Source organism: Leopardus geoffroyi, chromosome B1 (genome assembly GCF_018350155.1).
Source record: "Leopardus geoffroyi isolate Oge1 chromosome B1, O.geoffroyi_Oge1_pat1.0, whole genome shotgun sequence".
In the NCBI taxonomy this organism is placed as follows: Eukaryota; Metazoa; Chordata; class Mammalia; order Carnivora; family Felidae; genus Leopardus; species Leopardus geoffroyi.
Genome location: NC_059327.1, coordinates 30,870,971 through 30,894,361, shown reverse-complemented (window position 1 = coordinate 30,894,361; position 23,391 = coordinate 30,870,971). Strand labels below are relative to the sequence as shown.

General features: G+C 41.0%; 1 protein-coding gene across 1 annotated transcript in view; it reads right to left on the bottom strand.

Annotated features, from left to right (window-relative positions):
- The window catches only part of ADRA1A (adrenoceptor alpha 1A), a 162,129-nt gene extending 139,253 nt beyond the window's left edge, over positions 1-22,876 (bottom strand). Inside the window, exon 1 of the mRNA XM_045456605.1 lies at positions 22,762-22,876. The gene's annotated coding sequence lies outside the window, so the exon portion shown is untranslated. The remainder of the gene's footprint in view (positions 1-22,761) is intronic.
- Positions 22,877-23,391: the final 515 nt, after the last annotated feature.

The following is a 23,391-nucleotide window of genomic DNA, read 5'->3' as shown; positions in this document are numbered from 1 at the left end:
GCACTGTAATAGGTACTTGTGATATTGACCTACCTTTGCATCATTTACCTGCATTTCTGGGTTTCTTTCTTTCACATATGTGGTAGAACTGCAATTCTCTGTCCCCTGAAGTTGGGCATAGGCATGAGGCATTGCAGACAGAAACTTACAATCAGATTCATGATTTGCTCATTTCCTACCCTCTGCCATGGTGGCAGGTGATGTTACAGACCACAGAGACTTTGTCAGCCCGCCTGCCCAGTCAAGGATGGTCTGGAGCACAGACCCCACGCAACCCTTGCTGGACTCGAGATGTGAGCAAGAAATAGACTTTTGTCTTTTTAAGCCCATGGGAATTTGGGGGTGTTTCTTACTAGCATAGTTTACTGCTAAAGTTTTTACATATGTTATCTAATTGAACTATCAGAGTGATCCTAAGAGGTAGCTGTCACCATCCCCATTCAACAGATGAGGAAACTGAGGCTCAAAGCGTTTAGGCAACCTGCCATATGTCACACAGGGAATGAATGGAGGAGCCAGAACCACACACAGGTCTTTGTAAAACTCCTCCCCACCCCCGCATCTGACTGTAGCAAAACACTGTTTTCATTTTGTTTGAAACTCTTCAAACATGTTTGTATAGGCTGCATAGTATTTGACCATACTCATGCCCCGTGATCTGTTTAAGCATTCCCCAAGTTGTTGGATATTTATATTTCTCTGAAGTCTCGTTATTAGGTGAATGTTGTAACAGAAGGTTTGTACGAAATGTTGTGCCTGAACTGCTTCCTGGGAGGTAGGATATGACTCACACTCAGGTTTCAGGAGCCAGGGGATGAAGGTGGGAAAGTATAGGGCTAGTCTTGCAGCCACTGGCCATGAAGTGAAGACATTGCTGCCAGAGGCAAATAAGAATCAAGGGCTAAAGGAGCTGGGGCGCCTGGGTGGATCAGTCGATTCTTGATTGCGGCTCACATCATGATCTCACAGTTTGTGGGATCAAGCCCCCCGTAGGACTCTGCACAGTCAGCTTGGGATTCCCTCTCTGCCCCTCCCCTTTGTGTGCACTCTTTCTCTCAAAATAAGTGAATAAACTGAAAAAAAAAAAACTTAAAAAAAAAAAAAAGAACTAAGCAGGCTGCCAAATCAAGCATCATTCCAAAAAAAGATTGCGAAGTGCTCAATCTAGACCCACAGCGATGGAGCTCCGACGGAGATGGTGAGACAAACCAAGCAGGGACAGGAAGAGACATAATCAGGGCATTCTGGAGACATTCTCTGGAAAGGTGCTGGAAAATAGAGGCAGGGGATGGCATAGAGTAGCTGTCAGTGCTTCTTTAGCACTTTCTGTGTGTCCACTGTTGTTTTAGCCAGTTCCGGCTGCGATAATCAACCCCACACACTGGATGGCTTCAAGAACAGGCATTTATTTCTCACAGTTCTGCAGGCTAGAAGCCCAAGATTGAGGTGCTGGCAGATCTGGTGTCCGATGAGGTCCTCTTCCTGATTTGCAGATGGCTGTCTTCTTGTTGTGTCCCCACATGGTGGAGAGAGAGGTCTTGTGTCTCTGTTATAAGAGCATTAATCCCAGCATAATGCCTCCACCCTCATGACCTAATCTGACCCTAATTGTGTCCCAAAGGCCTCACCTCCAAATACCATCACATCGGAGATTAAGGCTTGAAGATGTGGATATTAGGGGGGACACAAGCAGACGTTGTGCCAGGAACCATGCATGAATTACTCATTTATCCCTACACTACAGAGTACTTTCTGTAGATAAGGAAACGTGATGGTTAATTTAAAAAAAAAATTATTTTAATTTTTACTTATTTTTGAGAGAGAGTGAGAGAGCTTGTGTGAACAGGGGAGGGGCAGAGAGAGAGGGAGACACAGAATCTGAAACAGGCTCCAGGCTCTGAGCTGTCAGCACAGAGCCTGACGCAGGGTTCGAACTCACGGACCGCGAGATCGTGACCTGAGCCGACGTCAGACGCTCAACCGACTGAGCCACCCAGGCGCCCCTTAAATACTATTTCTATGTGTGTCTGTCAGGGTATTTCTGAATAAGATTAGCATTTGAATCAGTAGACTGAGTAAAGTAGATTGCCCTCTTCAACGTCGGTGGGCATCATCCAATCCATCGAGGGCCTGAATAGAACAAAAAGCGAAAGGGAGGATTGGTCCATTTCTTGCCTCCCTATTGAGCTGGACACTGGTTTTTCTCTTGCCACGGGACTAGGATTTACACCATGTGGCTCTCAGGTCTTCAGACTCAGACTAGAATGACACCACTGGCTTTCCTTGGTCTTCAGCCAGCAGACAGCAGATCACGGGACTTCTCAGCTTCCACAGTTATGTCAGCCAATTCTTCATTTCATATATGAATGGTTTTGTTTATCTGGGGAACTCTGATTAACACAAGGACTGAGGCTCAAAAACAGTTGAGAGACTCCGCTCAAAGTCACATAATAAACAAAAGAATCCGGGATTTGAATCCCCGGCTTGCCAATTCCAAAACGTATGTGCCAAAACTCCACGCCATCCTGCTCAGGGCTTCACCCATGGGTGGGGAGAAGGCTGTGAAGGGCACAGAGCCCATTGTAAACTCTTAGATGACTTTTCACATAGTTTCGCAAAGGTAGAGTAAGAGTCCTTGAGATGGAGCAACGGGCTAATAAAAACTATTTTAAAATGTAATGCAGGGGCCCCTGGGTGGCGCAGTCGGTTAGGCGTCCGACTTCAGCCAGGTCACGATCTCGCGGTCCGTGAGTTCGAGCCCCGCGTCAGGCTCTGGGCTGATGGCTCAGAGCCTGGAGCCTGTTTCGGATTCTGTGTCTCCCTCTCTCTCTGCCCCTCCCCCATTCATGCTCTGTCTCTCTCTCTCTGTCCCAAAAATAAATAAAAAAACGTTGAAAAAAAACTAAAAAAAAATGTAATGCAAACAAGACAGCACAAGTTAAACAACACAGACGCATAGAAACAGAAACTATTTTGCCAATTGTTACCATTTCCAATGTATTTCATTGAATTCTAGTTTTTTCCAGGTTTGAGTAGAATCCCTTCCCCCCACTTTTTTTTTTTCCAAATTCTAAGATTTTAGAACTTTAAAAACTACACCTGTCTCTTTGTCATTAGCACTTTGACTAGTGAAACAAACACCTGGGTCACTACTGGTCAGTGAGGATCCGTATGCAGCTCTACCAACGAGCAATAATCTGCGTTTTTAAAGAAACTAGGCTGACACACGTTTTACAGTCATACTACAACTAATGCTACCTTGTCAAATACATTTAAGTGAATTATACAAGCATCTCAACCGATTTCACGGCTGGTTGATGATTTCAGCTTCTGTACAATGAGGAAGCTTAAGTAGAAGCGTGCTGCTTTCAAGAGGAGCCGCTCTGTGCTCTGGGAGCCTCTCTCTGCCTCTCTGTGAAGATCAGCCTCTTCACTTCCCACCCCTATCATTCTTGATTCACTTCTCAACATTCCTGAAACCTGTCACCTGGGTCTGAGCTCCCCTTGACCTCTAAACCTCTTCCACTCTTATTTCGGTTTCTCCCATTATCCCTGTGGGATCTTCCTTTTACTCATCCATTAAAAAAGAAGGAGGAGGAGGAGGAGAGGAAGAGGAAGAAGAAAAAGAAGAAGAAGAAGAAGAAGAAGAAGAAGAAGGGGAGGGGGAGAAGGAGGAGGAGAAGGAGAGGAAGAAGAAGAAGGAGAAGAAGAAGAAGAAGAAGAAGAAGAAGAAGAAGAAGAAGAAGGGGAGGAGGAGGAGGAGGAGAAGAGGAAGAGGAAGAAGAAGAAGAAGAAGAAGAAGAAGAAGAAGAAGAAAAAGAAGAAGAAGGGGAGGAGGAGGAGGAGGAGGAGGAGGAGAAGATAGATTTTACTTTTTAGAGCAGTTTTAGGTGTACAGAAGAATGGAGCAGTGAGTTCCCACAGTATCCCTAGTACCCACAGTACCCCCGCTCAGTACCCACTCCCCATTCCCTCTATCATTAACATCTTGCATTAGTGTATCTGATTAATACAACTGATGAACCAACATGGACGCGTTATTATTAACTGAAGTCCATAGTGCACATTAGCGTCTACTCTTGCTGCTGTACATTCTATGGGTTTTGGCAAATGTATAACGACATGTGTCCATCGTTACAGTATAATGACAGTGTAATTCATAATAGTTTCGGTGCTTTAAGAATCTCCTGTACTCCATCGATTCCTCCCTCCCTCCGCCGTGACCCCTGACAACCACTAAACTTTTTCTTCTGTCCGTAGTCTTGCCCTTTCCAAAATGCCATATCGTTGGAATCATACAGTGGATAGCCTTACACGCCCCTCGTGTATTACTAGTCACACCCTTATTACCTGATGAGGGAAACAAAGGCAAGAAAAATGTAGTTTAAATTAAATTCCCTTACAGCCTGCCGCTCATTGACAGATGTCACAGGCCTGCAGTGTCTAACACTCCCCAGGAGACGTTTATAGCTGCCTTAATGCCTTAATGTTTACACTTCCTTAAAAACGAAAAGCAACTTTATCTTGACAACAGCTAAATCTGCAGGGTCCTGTGAGACCCTGCTTTCAGCATCCAGAAATTCTTTGGAGACCTATGTTATCTATACCTCGCGTTCCTCCACAAACTTGAAAGTATATAGTCAAGTGCTCCTCATAAACCCCGAGCAGCACTTTCTGCCCACGGGTCCTGTCCCCGTGCTTTAATAAAATCACCTTTTTATACCAAAGATATCTCGAGAATTCTTTCTTAGCCATTTGCTCGCGAACCCGACTTCAAATTTCATCATTACCTACTCACCCCCAACTCACTCCACCAAATTCTCTTTTCTTACTGCGGTAGCTCCTGACCACTTCCGGTCTTTTATGTGCTGCCGAAGCATTGTGTGCCCAGCAGAAGTGTGGGCCGCCTGGCACAACCCCGGCTCTGCACAGAGAATGGATGTACAATTAGTAATATTTATCAGTCCTCACTTGCAGACTAAGGAGTATTGACTTTCTTAAAAATGGTTTTGAAGGGGGTCCCATGGCTCAACTCTAACAAGGATACTCAACTGCTTTTCCTAATGCGAACAATAAGCTGTTAAAGAGGGAATCGATTCTGATTCTGTTCTTAATCATCGTGGAAAGGGAGTCCTCTGGCATCCACGTCTTTGAAATAGAGTAAGAGAACACCAGGAAGCCCGTGTTTGTAATGCTCTACTTTGATGAAATACTTTGGTTGAAGGTTCTTATTGTTTTGATGTAAATACAAAGAGTTACTATTACTACTATGAGCTGAGCCAATGTGGAAAGATTCCTGGGAAAATCAGTGAAAGATGAACACGTAGATTACTGACAGGAAGCAAACATTCAAGAGGAATCAGCTATGATGAGGGTAAGGGGCATGAAGTGCTCAAGTTGGACAAAAAGGACACAAATGAAATATATGCAAAATTAATCCTTCAGAATTTCTTGAAGTGCCCATAAAATGTTTGCATCGTATGTGGCTTTTAAACCAGTACTTGGGGCGTCTGGGTGGCTCGGTCGGTTGAGCGTTCGACTTCAGCTCATGTCATGATCTCATGGTTCGTGAGTTCGAGCCCCGCTTCGGGCTCTGTGCTGAGAGCTCGGAGCCTGGAGCCTGCTTCCGATTCTGTGTCTCCCTCTCTCTCTGTCCCTCCCCCACTCATATTCTGTCTCCCTCTCTCAAAAATAAATAAACATTAAAAAAATAAAATAAAATAAACCCATACAGTAATGCAGTAACACAGTGTATGTATTACTAGTGTTTAAAAACACATAAAATGTAACTTTACGATACTATAAATTGCATTATCTAAACTGTTATTTTCTTTCTTTTAAAAAAAATGCCAAACAATGCTCAATAAATTTATAGAAGTATGATATTGGTTGTTAGCTTGAGTTAAATGTTTTTATTATGTTAATGAAGAAATATTTCTCTGCTTCTTTATTTAAAGTTTGTATTAGGGATAGATGTTGAATATTATCTTCTTCTTTTTTTCTTTTTATTTTTTTGCCTCTAACTGATGACGTCTTGGGGTGGTGGGGGTTTGGAGCTCATGGCCAAGAAAGAATTCTTGAAAGACGTCTTTGGTGCAAAAAGGTGATTTTATTATAAAGCAGGGAGACAGAACCCATGAACAGAAAGAGCTGCACTGGGGCTGTGAAGAATGACTGGTTATATAGTGTGGAGTTGGGGAAGCAAAGGCAAATCAGAGGCCTCCAGAAGGACTTTGATATGCTAAAGAGGACTCCTAAGATACCTTGTCAAGCTAAGGTTGTTTTCCACCCTGTGAGGCATTAACCCTAGGACAGTAGGGGGTTCCTGGAGACATGTTACACTCTGCATTTGCCTCAAGTATTTGTCAATGGGCTGCAGGTTATAAGGAAATTTAATTTTACCTGCCGGTTCCTTTTTGCCTTTGTTCCCCGCATCACTATGGAGGGGGGATGTTGGGGCTCCAGGAAACGGAGTCTATGGGTTTCTGGAGATTAGGCTATTGATAATGTTGCCTTTTTCTTGTAATTTACTGATATTTGTAAGCTGATGGAGACTGTATCTCTATCAGTTAAATATTTGTTTTCCCCTCTCCTTTGTTCCTGGGCAGTCTGGAGTGCCTGAGGAATATCACATATCCCACCTGGGGCAGAGGGGGGAGGGTGTCCTACCTTGTACTTTGTCCTCAGCCTTGTCCCCTCATCCTAAGGAGACCCCTGTATGGATTGTCTCTTTTTGCTTTATTGATATGATTTATGTCAACAGATTGCCTAACATTAAGTTAGCCTTGCTTTCTTTAGTTAAGCCTTCCTTGACTATGGCCAATCATTCTTTTGAATAATTGCTAAATTTTATTTGCTTATCTTCACAAGAGTTTTCTTTCGAGTGCTGTCATGTTCAGAATTGGAAATCAGAGCACCTTAGCTGCATATAACAAATCGGGAAGCTTTCCATCTTTTTGCCATGTTCTGGAACAGGTTATACCACGGGGAAATCATTTGTTCTTCAAAATTTTGGAAGAACACATTTGAGTATAAGCAACATGTCATAAATGTTGACATGTATAGTGTTTTCATTATCATTGTAATCTAAATAGTCTGGAATGGTGGTATTCATCTCTGACCAACTTCCGAATTATTTAGAACACCGCATTTTGATGTCCAGGAGTTTGAGAATACTTTTGGTTTGTGTGATTTTGTTGTTGTTGCTAAAGATAATTTTACTGTGTTGTTGTCACAGATTAGAGTCTGTACAATTCCTGTTCGTCTCTTTTTATTTTGGTTTTTGTTCTAACTCGATACAAGACTTTTTGTGCATGCTTGAAAAAGAAGGTATTTTTATGTTTAAGTAGTATTGCTACCATATCTATTTAATCTGTCTTAGTAGGGATATTATTCAAATCCCCTATATTTTGTATACTGATCCATCATAGAGGATTTAGGTCTGAAGTTACCCCCCCCCCCCTTCATTTCTGTTAGTTCTATTTGTATTTGTAGCAGTTTATGCTTTATATGTTTGGGCACAATATTATGAGGCAGAGAATAAGTTTGTGATAGTTATATTTAAATTATGGATTATATATTTTGCCAATGTAAAATGACTTTTTCCTATGTACTCTTCCGATTTGGGTTTCTTTCCATTTTATATTAAAATTTCTGTGGTTTGTATTTGCTCGATATGTCTTTGTCATTTTAAATTTTTTTGACTTTTTGTATCTCTTTTGTATTTGTCTCTTATAAGCAGCATATAATTGGCCTTTATTTTGCGACCTAGTTTTATATTTTTTGTCATTTAGTAGAAAAGTGTACCTATTTACATTTGTTGTCATTTCTCATATGTGTGGGCTTACGATTGCCATCTTGGTTTACACTCTATATTAATGGTTTTGAGTGTTTTTCATTCTTTTTGACGTTTTATATACATTATTTTTGTTTTTTTACTTATTTTTCATACCATGTTTATTTACAGGAGTTATTTTTGCCTTTTATTTGTTCTATAATGACAAGGAAGTTATATGCTTAAAATATTTTATTCTATTATTGGTTGCCTTTAAGTTTTTAAAAATAATCATATTTAAAACTACTTTTCCTAAAATCAAAGAAAACTTGGAAGAGTTGATTTCCAGACACATACGAGATGAGGAATTTTCGTATTATATTTTTATCATCAGTACCTCTACTCTTCTTCATTCTACCTCTCAAATTTTATTTATATATTGTGGAGTTTTTAGACCCAAGTGGTTATATTATATTATGAATCATCTCTTTAAAAAATTTTTACACTTGTATTAATTATTATAATTTAATTCACGTGTGTATGACTTGGTTTCAGGCCTTAGTGGCCTTTTTTATGCTACTTTATTTCCTTTTATGAGTTAATATAGGCGAGTTGTTGCTATGTCCTTCTGAGTAAATTCTCTGCCAATATATGGATGGTATACTTTTTGATCCCTTGTAGATGTGAAAATGTCTTTCTGTTGTTCTTACCAGTGTACCTGCTTAAATATAGTGCAGAATTCTGGAATCACAATATTTTACCTGAAAATTCCATAGATGTTGCTTCACTGTCTTACAAGTGTCTAGTGTTGCAAAGAGATCATCTTGATTTTCATTCCTTTGAATGTGATTTTTTTTTCATCTGGATGCCATTTGGAGATTGTATTTGACCTTAAAGCGTTTTTTTTTTTTTTTTAAATTGTTAGAATCTCTTTGATCTTGACCTTGTAGACATGAGCTCTTTTTACCCACAGACACAGGTTTACTTCAGTTTAGGTCAATTTTTTTTCTGTAGTTGTTTTGTTTTGTTTTAAATTATTATTGTTCTATTCTGTTCTTTTGTATCTTGTAAAACCTTGTTTTTCAGGTCTCATACTTTGTATCCTATTCATTATTTCTCATTTCTTCTGTGTTGTTAAGGAATTTCTCAAGCTCGTCTTCTACTTCACCAGTTACAACTTCTACAGTCTTGGGGCGCCTGGGTGGCTCAGTCAGTTGAGTATTCAACTTTGGCTCAGGTCATGATCTTGCAGTTTGTGAGTTCCAGCCCCGCATTGGGCTCTGTGCTGACAGCTCAGAGCCTGGAACTTGCTTCGGATTCTGTGTCTCCCTCTCTGCCCCTCCCTCACTTATGCTCTGTCTCTCTCTGTCTCAAAAATAAATATAAACATTAAAAAAACTTTTTTAGGACTTCTGTAGCCTCTACAGCTACTCAATATTACACTGAATCTCTGAATTCTGAAATTGTAATTCCCATCACCTTTCTCTTTCCTGATCTCAAATAATTTCCTTCCGACGAACGCCCACTTTAATCTCATACTTACAGTGCCCTTTTGAAATGGAGAATGAAGATGACACAATTTCTTTAAAATATCTGTTTCTAATAATAACCGTGAGTTTCAGAAGGTGACGTTAGTTCCTCTTGTTATAAAATACGAAGGTTTCAATGGCTTCTGTTTATTCTCCCTTCAGGAGGGAGGTCGAGGTTTGCCCAAGACTGGCTTCAAGAGTTAGGATTTCATGGCTTTATGTAAGAATGAAGAATTCAATTTCTTTCTCAATCCTTCAGTTTTAGTGGAAAGCAGACAAGACAGCCGAGCTTCCCTCTGTATTGTTGTTGCTTCTTTTTTTTTTCACTGCGATTTCTTGTTGCCACGCCATCAACCCTGCTCAATGTCAGTCATCGCACAGTGGCTAGGAGCCTGAGCCAGGGCTGGGTGGGAGGCATCTTAGCATGGAGGCTTTCCATGCTGAATCCCCAGTGGAGCGGTGCCTCTGGTGTGTGTCCCTCTTGTGTGCCTTCTCTGTGGCTCCAGCTCTGGAGGAAGTCCCACAGGTGCTGGCTGGTAGAGTGGAAGTATTTCACTCAGCTATTCAATACTACACTTCATGTCGCACGTTGAAGGTAATATGCCTCCATCTCCCTTCACAGCGCATCAGTACCCGTCTTCGTTTCTTCACTTCCTAGGATTTTAATACAGTCTTGCTCCTCTCTCCCTCTTATTTTCTTTTTTTAAAATTTTTTTTATTAAGTTTATTTATTTTAATGTTTGTTTATTTTTGAGAGAGACACAGACAGAATGCTAGTGGGTTAGGGGCAGAGAGAGAGGGACACACAGAATCGGAAGCAGGCTTCAGGCTCCAAGCTGTCAGCCAGAGCCTGATGCGGGGCCTGAACTCACGAACCATGAGATCATGCCCTGGGCCGAAGTTGGAAGCTTCACCGACTGAGCCACCCAGGCGCCCCTCTCCCTCTTATTTTCTAGACATGCAACAGAATACTAGATGGTTCTTTCTTTTCATCCAGTCCCATCTTGCTGTATCTAAATGATTTCTTCAATGCTCCTGGCATATATATAATGTTTTCTTGAACTGCGGCACTGATATCTGCTCATAATCTTTATAATCGCTTCAGTAAGAATGGAGAAGGAACAATTTGATGTTTGTACCCAACATCGTGGCTCATACATACCTATACATACCTTTAACTCGAGGGCAGAGCTCCCGCCTTAGGTTTTCTTACATTTCCCACAGAGAAACCGCTGCTTTGCATATCATTTATATTTTATAAACTTTGGATGAATTGGATTGAATTCTAATGCAATCTCCTCCACTTTCCTACTTCCAAACCCAGGCTTTAAATACCAATATTTTTGCTGGCAGGGACTCTTCTAAAATAAGAATGGAGCCTCTAGTTTTCTTTTTCAGTTTCACGAATTAAAAAGGTGATATTACAGCACCAGACAAAAGAAATGTCCTCTAAAGTATTTAATAAGATAATTGCACTAATATGCCTGGATCTGTGTCATTGCAAGTGAACTCCATGCTTCATTGCTTTCGAACTGGGTGAATTACTTGGGGGTGCTGATAGACCGAAAATGAAAACGATAGCTTTTTTTTTTTTCTGACGGCTCCTGCCTCCGTCTGAATATTCAGCTTGTACCCAAAGACTGAGACAATAGGAAAACACTGTTTAAATCTCTCCTGAAGTGTTCAAGTAGATATAGTTCCGCTAGCTGTTGTGAACGTCAAAACTAAGCCGCTGAATTAGTCGAGTGAGTCACCTGTGAAGGCTCTGAGAGTGTGAGCTGACTAAAGATGGCAAGGTGTGGGAAAGACATCATTTGTAACCCACTTCTCAGCTCTATTCCCTACCCCCTCCTCATGATTGACAGCCATGTGGTCGTATAGATTAGTGGCTTGACACCCGCTTTGTGGAGAGGCAGTGACAGAGGAGGGAAGGCCATGGCTTAGGCAGCTCGGCTGCCATAACGAAGTATTACAGACTGGATCTTCTTAAAGAACAAAAGTGTATTTTTTTTCCATTCTGGATGCTGGGAAGTTCAAGATCAAGGTAGTAACAGAGTTCAGTTCTTGGTGAAAGTACTCTTCCGGGCTTATGACCTTGCCTTGTCAGTCCTCACATGGCCTCTCCCGTGTGTTTGCGGGTGGGGGGACAGCAAGACCGCAAGCTCTCTGGTGTCTCTTCTTATAAAGAGACCATCTTTATGACCTAGTCTAACCTTAACTACCTCCTGATAGGCCCTCTCTCTAGATACAGTCACAGTGGGGGTCAACACATGCATTTTGGGGGGCACAATTCAGTTCACAGCAGGGTAGGCTGGGGGGTATGGGTGTATGTGGAGAGATTTGGACCAGCAATCAGAAAGTCCTTGTTTCCTGTGGTTGCTATGTGAATTCGGCAAGTCATTTAACATTTTGAATCTTAAGGATCTCATCTGAGGGACTTGCGTGAGAAACGTATAAGTTTGACCCTCCAGGGTTTTATAGTTTATACTAACATCAGACACATTCCAGTCTGTCTAGTAGTGTCACTGGCTTGTCATCACATATGCTTCCTACCTTGACAGCCATTATTCCTTTGTCCATGGACATCATTGTGTCCGGAAAGACTTTCTGCTACCAGACTATCAAATGAGATCCCTCCCCCACCCGCAGTTCTCCAGAATACCTCATATTCATCCTTTTAGTCAAATAGTGTACACTTTTTTTTAGCTGCTTTGTTCCAGGTGCCGTTCTAGGTGCTGGGGATGACCCAGCATGGTGCTCGGATGAACCCTGCATCCTAGTAAGCATGCACGGATAAAAGGGACAATAAACAAATATATGCGGTATGTCAGATGGTCGCAGGTGTTATGGAGAAGGATAAAGCAGGGTAAGGTGGCAGGATGTTCTGGCCAGGCAGAGGGTTGGAGGGTTGTTATTTGTTACCAAATGGTGAGGAAAGGGCTCGTGAGATGATGCCGAGAATGTGAGCGAGGCAAGCACATATGGGGGAGAGGGTTCCGGGTGGGCACGGCGGTAATGCCTGGAGAAGAACGAGCACAGAGGGAGAGTGAAAAGAAATCAGATGGGCAAGGTGGGGCGGACTAGCTCATGTGGGGCCCTGAGTCTACCTGACTTTGTGAAGTTTTCCCAAACCTCAAGTGATTGTATTGTCTCTCTGACCGGAGTTTATGCTACTATTTGTAGGAGACCGATTTTGTTAGGAGTTCACTCTCCTACACTGAATGCAGAACCTTCTGCATTTATATCCTTTAAGTGTAAATTGAATGAGGCAACTAATGTCTAAACCACTTTTCCGTATGAGGTCAGCCTTTGATAGCATGGTGTAAAGGAAACTGGAATTTTCTGTGAGTTTTGGGGAAAAGAGGAGGCTTGGGTGGGTTCTCACCCCTCATCTTTTTTTCTTTTTTGCCTACCAGAGAGACATGCAATCTAGTTCACTGTTGCCTCTTCTAGATTTGTAAAGCTCTCCTAAAATATAATTTTAACAATAGTTCTATCGAAGACAAAATCTGTCTTTTTCCCGTTAACAATGGTTTGTATGATTTCATATACTTTGTATTAATTGTGTAAGAAAAGCATAATTTGTTGACAAATAAATCAGAAATGGCAAAGTTGTTTTGGTTTGGGAACGGAATGTGTACTAACATGTATACTAAAATGTAATTACTTACTGATGCTTTAAAAATTGACAAAACCTGTCTTCTTGACCAAGGGTTAAAAAGACAACTGTTTTATTTTTTGTTTCTACATGATGAGACAGGAGATGTTAGGTTGTTGTGTCTCACTTACGGTCTTAGATAACATTGTGTGTTATTCTTATCCAATAAATGGTCAATTTAAATATACTCATTACTATATTTCTTCTTTTCACTTTTTTTTTGAAAAAAAAATTTCAATCTGCTGCAAATTGTCATTTAAACAAGCCACAGATCTGGTGAGGATCAATTTGAGATTAGATTGCAGAATCGTTATCATTTTTATTCTTCTCATAACTTGAATTTTGACATTGTATTTTTTTTTTTTACTTTCTTTAATAAGTGGTCCATTATGTATACAAAAACTCTAAGACTACAATTTAAAGTAATTCAAACAGGGGCCTGGGTGGCTCAGTCAGTTAAGCATCTGACTTCGGCTCAGGTCATGCTCTCACAGTTCCTAAATTCGAGCCCCGCACCTGGCTTTGTGCTTTGGATCCTGTGTCTCCCTCTCTCTCTGCCCCTCCCCAACTCACACTCTGTCTCTTTCTCAAAAATAAAATAAAATGTTAAAAAAAAAAGTAATTCAAACCATCTTGGCTAGTAAGATTCAGTTGAGTGATAATATGGGTGAGATATGAGTTTGTTCACTTTGAAATTCACTGGCCACAGCACACCTGTTCCCTTGATATGAAATGAGAAGTTAGCAAAGTGTTCCCTTTAAAGGGGAAAAATATTTAAAATCATGGATTTATTTTTTGCTTAGTTTTGAGAAATTTTCCTACTCTATTAACTGACTGATAAAACTGGAAAGGAACAGGTGGCATTGTTGTGAATGACATGACCTTTCTAGAACCCTTCCATCAAATCCCTAAGTGTTCTCAAACCACCAGCTGGGCAGAGCCACTAGAATGATAAAAAGCCAGTGAAGAGATTTCAGCAGGAAATACACTTAATCAGGTTTTCTTTTTAGAAAAGTCACTCTGGATTGGACAATGAAGCCACCGAAGTGGGAAAACAATTGGAAGCTATTGCAACAGCCCCCCCAGGTAAAGGTTAGTGACCACGGCTTTGAAAGAATGAAGTGAAGAGATTTTTAGGAGGTGGAGTCAACAGAACATGGCGATTGAGTTGGAGGAGAGCAGGAAGAGAGATGGAGAACGGTGGTGGATGGTAGAATGCACAGTGGACGGTGTCTTGGTAAGGAAACCAGAGAGGAGAAGGGGACGTGTTGAGTGTCTAAGTGCCTGTGGGATTTATACGTGGACTGGTTCAATGGCATAGGCAGTTAGAAATTTAAGTGAGGACTTTAGGGGATACAGTCATCCTTGGTGAAAACATAATATTTGGGGATTTGGGAATCATACCGTCTTAAAAACATGACTTGGAACTACATGGGAGTATTTTGGGTTATCAAAATGACTAGAAAGATTGCTACCGGCATTTAAAATCAAGGGTAGGGAAAGAAGTTTGCTGGACTATTCTATAAACCAAAAGATGAGGAACTGACTATTTCCCATAGAATGGGAGAAAATACTTAAAAATCATATCTATAATAAAAATACAAATAACACAATTGAAATGGGGCAAAGGACCTGAATAGGCACGTCTTCAAAGAAGATAAGCAAACAATCAACAAGCACATGAAAAGAGGCTCACCGTCATCAGCCCTCAAGTAGCAAATCAAAATCAAAATAGGAAAGTTCACCCCAGTAGGGCACCTAGAATCAAAAAGTCAGATCACAATAAATGTTGGTGAAGATATGGGGAAATCAGAGCTCTTGTTTATTGCTGGTAGAGATGTAAAATTGTGGAGTTACTTTGGAAGACAGTCTGGGAATTCCTCAAAAAGTGAAACATAGAGTTATGATTTGACTCAGTAATTCTACTCTTAGATATATAGGCAAGAGAATTAAAAACTTAGGTTCACATAAAAGCTAATACACAGATGTTCATGGCAACGTGACCTGCAATATCTAAAAGGTGGAAACAAACCAAATGCCCATCAGTTGATGGATGGGTAGATATAATGTGGCATATCCATATAATAGGATATTATTTGGTTATGAAAAGGAATGAAGTACAATACATGCTTCAGTGTGGATGAAACTTGAAAACATTATGCTGACGGAAAGAAGTCCGTCACAAAAGACCACATGCTATGTGATCCTATTTATATAAAATATCCAGAATAAGCAAATCTATAGAGACAGAAAGTGGATTAGTGGTTGCTTAGGGCTGAGAAGGATTGGGGCTTAGGGTGGGATTGGAATGGTAATAGCTAAATGGTGAAAATGTTCTAAAATTGATCATGGTGATGGGTACCTAGCTCTGTGAAAAGACTAAAGGCCACTTAATTCTAATCTTTAAATAAATGAATTACATACTATACAAATTATATGTTAATAAAGCTGCTACGAAACAAACAAAATCTCCCGAAGTGATTCAGAACCTCTAACCTATCAATTGTAACCTACTCTTGGAGGACAGAGTGTAGGGCAGAGTGGGCTAGAGGCAGGGACAAACTTACTTCATAAGCATCTCTGAGCTACACCCTTGAGAAACCAGGTCCATTTGGGCATGGATTACCCTTGATTGAATTTCATAGTGGTGATAGAAGCTACGGTCCCCCCTGCCTTGCAGAAACATGGTAGCTTTGAAAGGTTGTTGGAGCAAGAGAAGAAGTGTCACCTCAGATTTGGGGAGAAAACAGAGCCAAGCAGTATTTGTTCCTCACACCCTGGTGACTATACTGAATCACAAAAGGAGGATGGATTGAGATAGGAACAGCCTGGACTATTTGCTAATAATCCACGATAGGCCATAATTCACATGTCAATTGAGATCGTGGCATGCCATTTCTACGTGTGGACAATGTCACTCAGAGAAGTGCACAGGGAGAAGAAAAGGACACCATGGACCAACTTGTTTGTTTAATTGACTTTAATAATGTCAACATGGTGCTAAATCAATGGACAAGTCCATCTGTTCAGTAAAAAGATAACCAGTCACAGAATTTTAAAGATGGATTATTCTTTGAGGAAGGTTGAATCCAACATATTTTCTGGACAACAAAAGGTCAGCCGACCACACCAACATTTAAAAATCTACTTCAGGGACTCCTTCCACTTTGAAGTGGTAACGGAAACATTACCTGGACACAAGCCCTATTGTCCCTGCCCTTATATAGGAAACATAGTGTCTGTCGTATGCACTATGGGCTTTGACTTCTCAACATGGGGCACCTGTATGCATTCTTCTTGGTACCTCAGAGCAAGGGTCCTGCACGTAACTAGAAAATTCTTAATGCAAGGACCAGGAGAATATGCGGTCATGGTTGTACTTTGCATAGATAATGAAGGTTGAGGGAATTGGCGAGGTCCAGAGCAGCTGGAAGAGGTGTCACAGAAGTGACGTGAACTGAACTGTGCCTTGAAGAAAGACTGCTTTCCTCAGGTGGAGAGGAGAGAGAAGGTACTGTAGTGGAGAAGGCAGCATGCACAAAGACACAGATCTGGGATCAGCAGGGAAGTGGGTGGGGTGACACAGAGAAAGTAGCCTGACCGGAACAGAGTGCCTGCTGGGAAACAGGAAGAAACAGCTGCAGGGATATGGTGCCTCAGAAACTAGAGTGAAGAATTTTGACTTCATGCGATGCAACAGGAGATCATGTTCTTGAGCTGGGCGTTCATCTGGTGGAAACAGCATTCCTGAAGAAGTTGTCTGTTTGGTTAGTGTAATTCTTAGAGACAAACAACTGGTCGGAGCCTTAGTCTCCAACAGCTGCCTTATAATCAGTCACCAAAATGATCGTAATTGAATGTATTTCACTTAAACCGTATACAAAAAAATTGATTTCATTCTGCTCCTCATGTGCTGAAGAAACAAAATCTCCAGACTTTATATAAAGTTTCAGAAGTGGATCCCCATTTTTACATATGGCAAACTGAGGCAATGGTTTCAGAATGTAATGCAACAATGTAACCTGGTATTCTTAAGAACTGATGTAAGGATCATCATTTTTAATTCAGTTTCTATCTTCTTTCAATCGTATTGCGATGAGCCTTGAAATGTACTTGGGCTCTGGAGATACTTCTCTTTTACTTACCTTTTATTCATGGCCTAACTTTGCAAGGAAAATGCTCTCTTAATAATTGAAAAACTTCAGTATGCTGCCAGTTAACATTTTACCAACATTGCGTCTCCCCAGTGCATGCTTAGGAACAGAGCCATTTCATTGTCACAGCAGAACAATTGCCCTTTTCCAATGCAGCCTCAGAGGGGAGAGGTGTAAAAATAATTTTACAATCAATAGTTGTCAGACCTTACGTATGTAGGGTACATTCCTAGGACAAGTGTTAAGATACTTAAGCTCATTCCCAAGCCATTCTAAGGTTATCCCCAGCTATTAAAAAGAAACAAACGAGCCACAATATCAGAGCCAACTTTACAATTCCTTTAGAAAGAGTAAGAAGCTGATGGCATCCCTAAGACGTTTGAATGTAAATTTGAGCATGAATATCCATACGATGTGCACAAACCTACGAGGCAGGTTCAAATGTTTTGATACTTCCCACAAATCACACTACACCCCTTTCTGGCATTGTTTATCTTCCGATCAGTGCAGATGTAGACACATCCGTCAGAGACTTGGGAGAAAATTACATATCTAAAGTGACTGACATGGTTCCTTCTTTTTTCCCCCTTATAAAAGGCTGATATCTGCGTTGCGAGAAACTCGATCCCAAGAAAGTCATCTTCCCCTTTAAACGGCAGTAAAAGATCTGTCTTCAAGATGACAGCAAGCAGGAGTTGAACTGGAGTGAGGGTAGTGCTACAGAAACGAGGGGCTGAAGTACCGCTTCTCAAACTTAGTTGCATGCTAAAATTACCTGGAGACTTTTCAAAGATAATAGTGCCTTGATCTCACCCCAGAGATTCTGATTTGATTAGTGTTGAGTGCAGCCTGGGTGTTGAGATTTCTGAAAGCTCCCTGGTGATTCTATTGTGCACTCAAGGTTGAGCCACTGGGGTAATGGCCATGGGTTTAAGTTGAGTACTAGGTGGAGGGTGTTGGGTGAGTCATACAGACTCTAGAAGCCTCATTCTTCCTGTCTGTGAAAATTAGATAAATACCAGTATCTTACAGGGCTATTGTAAGGATCAAATAAAATAATGGATATGAAATTTCCTTGAAAACTATAAAGGGCCATACAAATGTGCACCATTAGAGATATATTTAGACCCTCTTGCTCCAAGGAAATAATTTAACGATATGATTTGTACAAAAGGTCATGCTCCAATCACTTCTACAGGAAACAAATGTCCTGCCAATTTTTAAGATCATTTTCACCACTCTGATAGATTCTAAAACCCAGTGACCATTCTGTATGATATGTAGATTTTATACGACAGAGGAATATTTCAATGCTGTTGCCAAAATGGATTCGTGCATAATTTAGCAGTCCACCAAGTTTTGTTGTTTTTTTTTAAAACCAAGTCCCCCAAATGGAAAACTGAGGTAGGTATATTGGCCGTAGGATTTTATCTCTGCATAAATTAGATGTAACAAAAAAAAAAAGGAAGTTACTGGTACAATGAAGAAGATGAAACCTATAAAGAATGTGCAGAAACCTGCAAAATACAGGGAAATTGCTCAAATAAAAGTTAAGGAAACTAAGGATACAGAGATGGTCAGTGAAATTGATGGCATAAAGGGGAATTGAGATTCTTATGTGGATAATGCCCATAGAGTAATGGGAAATGAAATTTGAGGAAAATGAGTTAAAAACAAAACAAGAATTTCTGAAAAGGGGAGTGGAGAAAAGGACACAAAATAGAAGGGAACTTTGGGGCCAAGAGAGAGTTTATTCATAGGTACTGGAGCTACGAGAATATACTTGAATACTAGTAGGATTGATTCCTGGAGGTAGGAATGCTCCGAGGAGAGAGCTGATTAAAAGAAGGGCTAATTGCAGCAGTGAGGTCCTTCGGAAGGGGTTATGAGAAGCTAGCTGAAAGGAGTAGTGTCCGGGAAAGAAAAGAGGTGGTACGTTTCAGAATGGAAAGACTGTTTCAATATTATCAATACAGTGAGAAGTAAGATCGACAACTAGGAGTGTTGGGGGAGGGATTCTTGTGGACAGTGAAGGTATATAATATTGTCCTGGAAAGCATACTTAGAAGACAAGGTAGGATTGCTGATCTGTGTTCCATGTCCGTTTGTTGTTGGCAGTCGTGAATTCCGTATGAGGTCAGTCGGTACTTTGGTCTACACTTGGGAATAGGTGTGGGAAGGTGAGTGTTGAGGTTAAACAGCATGGTGGTTTTACCTGGGGAGGACAATGGACGAGGTTGTCATATTAGTTTAGTTTCATGAGACATTTAATGAACACTCACCAGGGAGTTGTGGGAAAGGCAGGATGCACAGAATGCCATGGTAGGATCTCCTCCTCAAGTGTCTCTTTCTTAAATCAGTGCAAGAGTTGTCTAGCCAAGAGGCAGATTTGGGATGGGGCCAACTGGGAAGATTCAGAAAGGCAGCGCGCTCTCTGTGGGGCTCAAAATCATTGAAATACATCAGAAATACAGGGCCAGCTAACTCACTTTTCCACATCTTCTCCTTACACGGCTGGCATGGTGTGTTGAATGGGACCCACCGAGACATGTCCGTTGGGAACTTGTCAATGTGATCTTGTTTGGAAAAAGGATATTTACAGATGTAATTAAGGATCTCTTGACGACGACAACACGGCTAAAAGTGGACCATAAATTCACTGACAGGTGCCTTTATAAAACAAGAGTATGGAAGGAAGAACGCACGGAGGAGAAGGCCATGTGAAGACAGAGCAGAGATTGGAGGGTTGGGACCATAAGCCAAACAATGCCTGGAGCCACTGGAACTGAAAGGAGCGAGGAAGGATTCTTCCCCAGAGCCTTCAGAGGGAGCACGCCCCCGCGGGCACGTTGATTTTTGGACTTCTGGCCTCAAGAACTGTGAGAGAATAAATGTTGGTTGTTTTAAGCCACCGAGTTTGTGGTAGTTTGTTATGGCAGCCCAAGAAACTAATAGAACTGGCGAAATGTAAATAGTTCCTGTTCCCAGTAAAATAAACAGTGCCTTCAAGTAAATAGTACAAATAATCAAAATAATAAATCTTGCCAGTGCTGACCTAGGTCTATTGAGTATATTTGTGACACGCCTGTGGCAACTTAGAGGGCGTGACATTGGGCCAGACACTAATCCTTGACCAGTGGGTTGCCAGTTGCCTGAAGACCTCAACAGAGCCATCCAAAATCCTGAAATGGAATCGTCCATGGCCTGGAGCCGTTTTCCAAAAAGAAGTGACTCATTCTCATCTAAAATTAAAAAGCACTAATATCCCATCTGAAGACTCTTTTTCCAAAAACCGAGAAAGAAAACTCAAGAGAGAAAAATTACAAAAGAGAAAAGAAAGTTTTGTTGTTCTTTTTCCCCCCTCAGTGGAGGTCAATTAGTGATTTTGTGCCTGTTTCTCCTGCTTTGGGTCAATGTTCCTTGTATGGGATCTGATTCCTGTCTCAGTTCTGAGTAGAAATTAGGATAACATTTGATTTTCTGCTGTTTCAGATAATTAACATCAAGACACAATAACTGAAATTGATTGCATTAGAGTAGTGTTGTTGTTGTTGTTGTTGTTGTTGTTGTTTCTACTTAAATGGCAGGTCATGTGGTCAACTGGCATTTCTCTGCTGCTGACCTTAATGGCAAGGATTCTGCTTGGTGCCTGGGATTGAGCAAACTGATCATATCGTGTCATGAGAGCATGAGTCCCAGTAAATGATGACTTTCTTTCTGTGGCTGGTAATAGGTAGAGAAGAAACACGACCCAGCAAATGGTTGGGTGCTTGTGGGGGACGGGTATCAAAATATCGGTTTTGCTGTTGCCAATCCTTGACTGAAAGATATGGCTTGAACCTGAGAGAAAATGGGGCATTTTACTCCTGCCTCTGAATTTGATGTAATTGGTCCCCACTGCAGAACAGAGGGCTGAGTTGAATTATCTGCCCAGAGGCTGGCACAGAAGAATCACAGATCTGGCTGGAACAGTCTTTATAGTGAAAACCACACCTGCACACCCCAGGAGGTCTATGGGTATGGAGAACTAATCACCGAACATGAGAGAACCAGAGAAAGGGAGCTTGCATTGTTTTTCTCAACAGGGTAGCAGAGAATGCTCCCGAGACTCATGCCTGCCCCCACCCCACCTACAATCCCGCTCATTGAACTGGTGATGGGGGAGGTAAAGGTGGGGGGAAAAGTCATGTTATTTTCAAGTTTCCAGTAATGGCTGCTTCCCTGAATTGATACATTATAGGAATTGCTAGTGGGAATTCTGTTTATAAATTTATCTTGTAGTTAATAAAGTTAAAATTACTCAACTGCACTTACAATCATCAATGTCAAATAAGCACCTGAATTCTCTGTGGGAATTTGTTGGATGTTTTCTGCTATAAAAGTGAACCATGTCAGAAAAACAAACCAAAACAAAACGAAAGAAAACATTTTTCTTCCCAGCACGAAAGGGAAAACAAAACGAACAAAACAAAAACCTCAAGCAAAACCAATAAAATGGATTTATTATATCCTCAGTTGAGTGACTGATGCTATCTAGTTATGTGACACACTGTAAAATGATAAGCAATTTCAAATAAGTTGCAGCGTTAAATCCAGTGCCAGTCATAAATCCCTTAGTTGGAACTCAGTGAAACACACATACACTTCCATTAATCATTTCAATCAGTGTGGACACTGCAGCTCCTGGCCTGGCCCTGCCTGTTGTCATGTGAGTCTGGGCCACGTCAGGGTCTGCAACCCAAGGAAATAGACTGGAAAAGGTAAGTGACAACGGCGACTCAGTGTTTATTATTCCGTGATACTAGGTAGTTCCTGTATGCCACCTCCCCTGTTCCTTCTGCACTTTAGGGGATCGAAACGGTGATGAAGAGGTTCATTATCAGTGGGCATATGAGGTAACTCTTCGCCAGCTCACTTGCTGGGGTAGGAGACTTCCCTGGCATTTATTACTTCCTTTTGAGAGGTATTCATGTCTAGATATATTATTAAGACGTGTCGATATCAAAGAACCAGGTTTCTATAAACTTTGAGGTAGTAATGTACTGAATTTCATAAGCTCACACCCTTGACACTTGAAAACATTAAACCTCTGTGCACGTTAAGACGAGACCACACAGCAGATCTGCAACAACAAACGGAAATCAGAGGTGGGAGGGAATCGCTTTGGTCGTGTTGCCAAGAAACTGACGGCTCTACGTCGTGTTCTTTAGATTCCTATTAGCCCTTAGGTAGCACACTTTACACTTTCCTAGTTCCTTCAAGAGAGCACAGACGGACCTGTTCTCCACTACCCTCACTAAAAAGGTGACGTCCCTTGCTATGAGGGCCATCGCTTACTGCTTATGGACACCAGCCTTAAGTGCCTGACATTCACTAATGTATTTAAGCCCCACCATAAACCATAAAGATAGTTACAGTTTTTATGTCATCTTGTGGATGATAAAATGGTTGCCACTCAGATAGTCTGACTCAACCCACACTCTTTTCTTTCTTTCTTTCTTTCTTTTTTTTAAATTTAAATTTTAGGTAGTTTAACATACAGTGCAGTACTGGTTTTAGGAGTAGAATTCGGTGATTCATCGCAGCCATACAACACCCACTGCTCATCACCCTTAATCGATATGCCACTGTTCCACTCTCTCTTACCTTTTCAATGGCCATTTTGTTCATGAGGATTCCTGAACGGTGTCTTCCCTGAGTCTTCCTCCTATAAAGGTTTCTGATAATTCGCAAAGAGAGTAAATGACTTGCTAAAATGTGTACAGTGAGCAAGTGGTGGAACTGAACTTAAATCCAGGCCTTCTGATTCTAAATCCTATTATCTCTAATGACATCACACTACTGGATATAGCTGAAGTTTTCAATTTGGGAAGAACTGGCTCTGAAACAAAATAGCTGGCACTATTTCGCTTCTTTCAGAAATAAATTCCAGATGGATTCAAGAATTAAATCTTGCAAATGAAACCATAAAAGTCCTGGAAGAAAATTTTGGTGAATATTTATGTAATCTTGGGGTGGCAAAGGCCATTCTAAAAATGGCCTTAAAGGAGGAAAGATGGATACAGTAGATTTCACAAAAAAAAAAAAAAAAAAAAAAAAAAAAAAAAGTCCGCATGTGAAAACACTACAAATCAAAAAGAAAAGGCAAACAGCTCAGTTTGGGGAAAGCAGTTCTCTCTTTTACTGATAATTATTTTATTCATTCCAAGCATATTGACACTGGGGTCAAATGGAGATTAGCAACAGATAATGCCCCTGCCTTCAGGAAGTTTATAA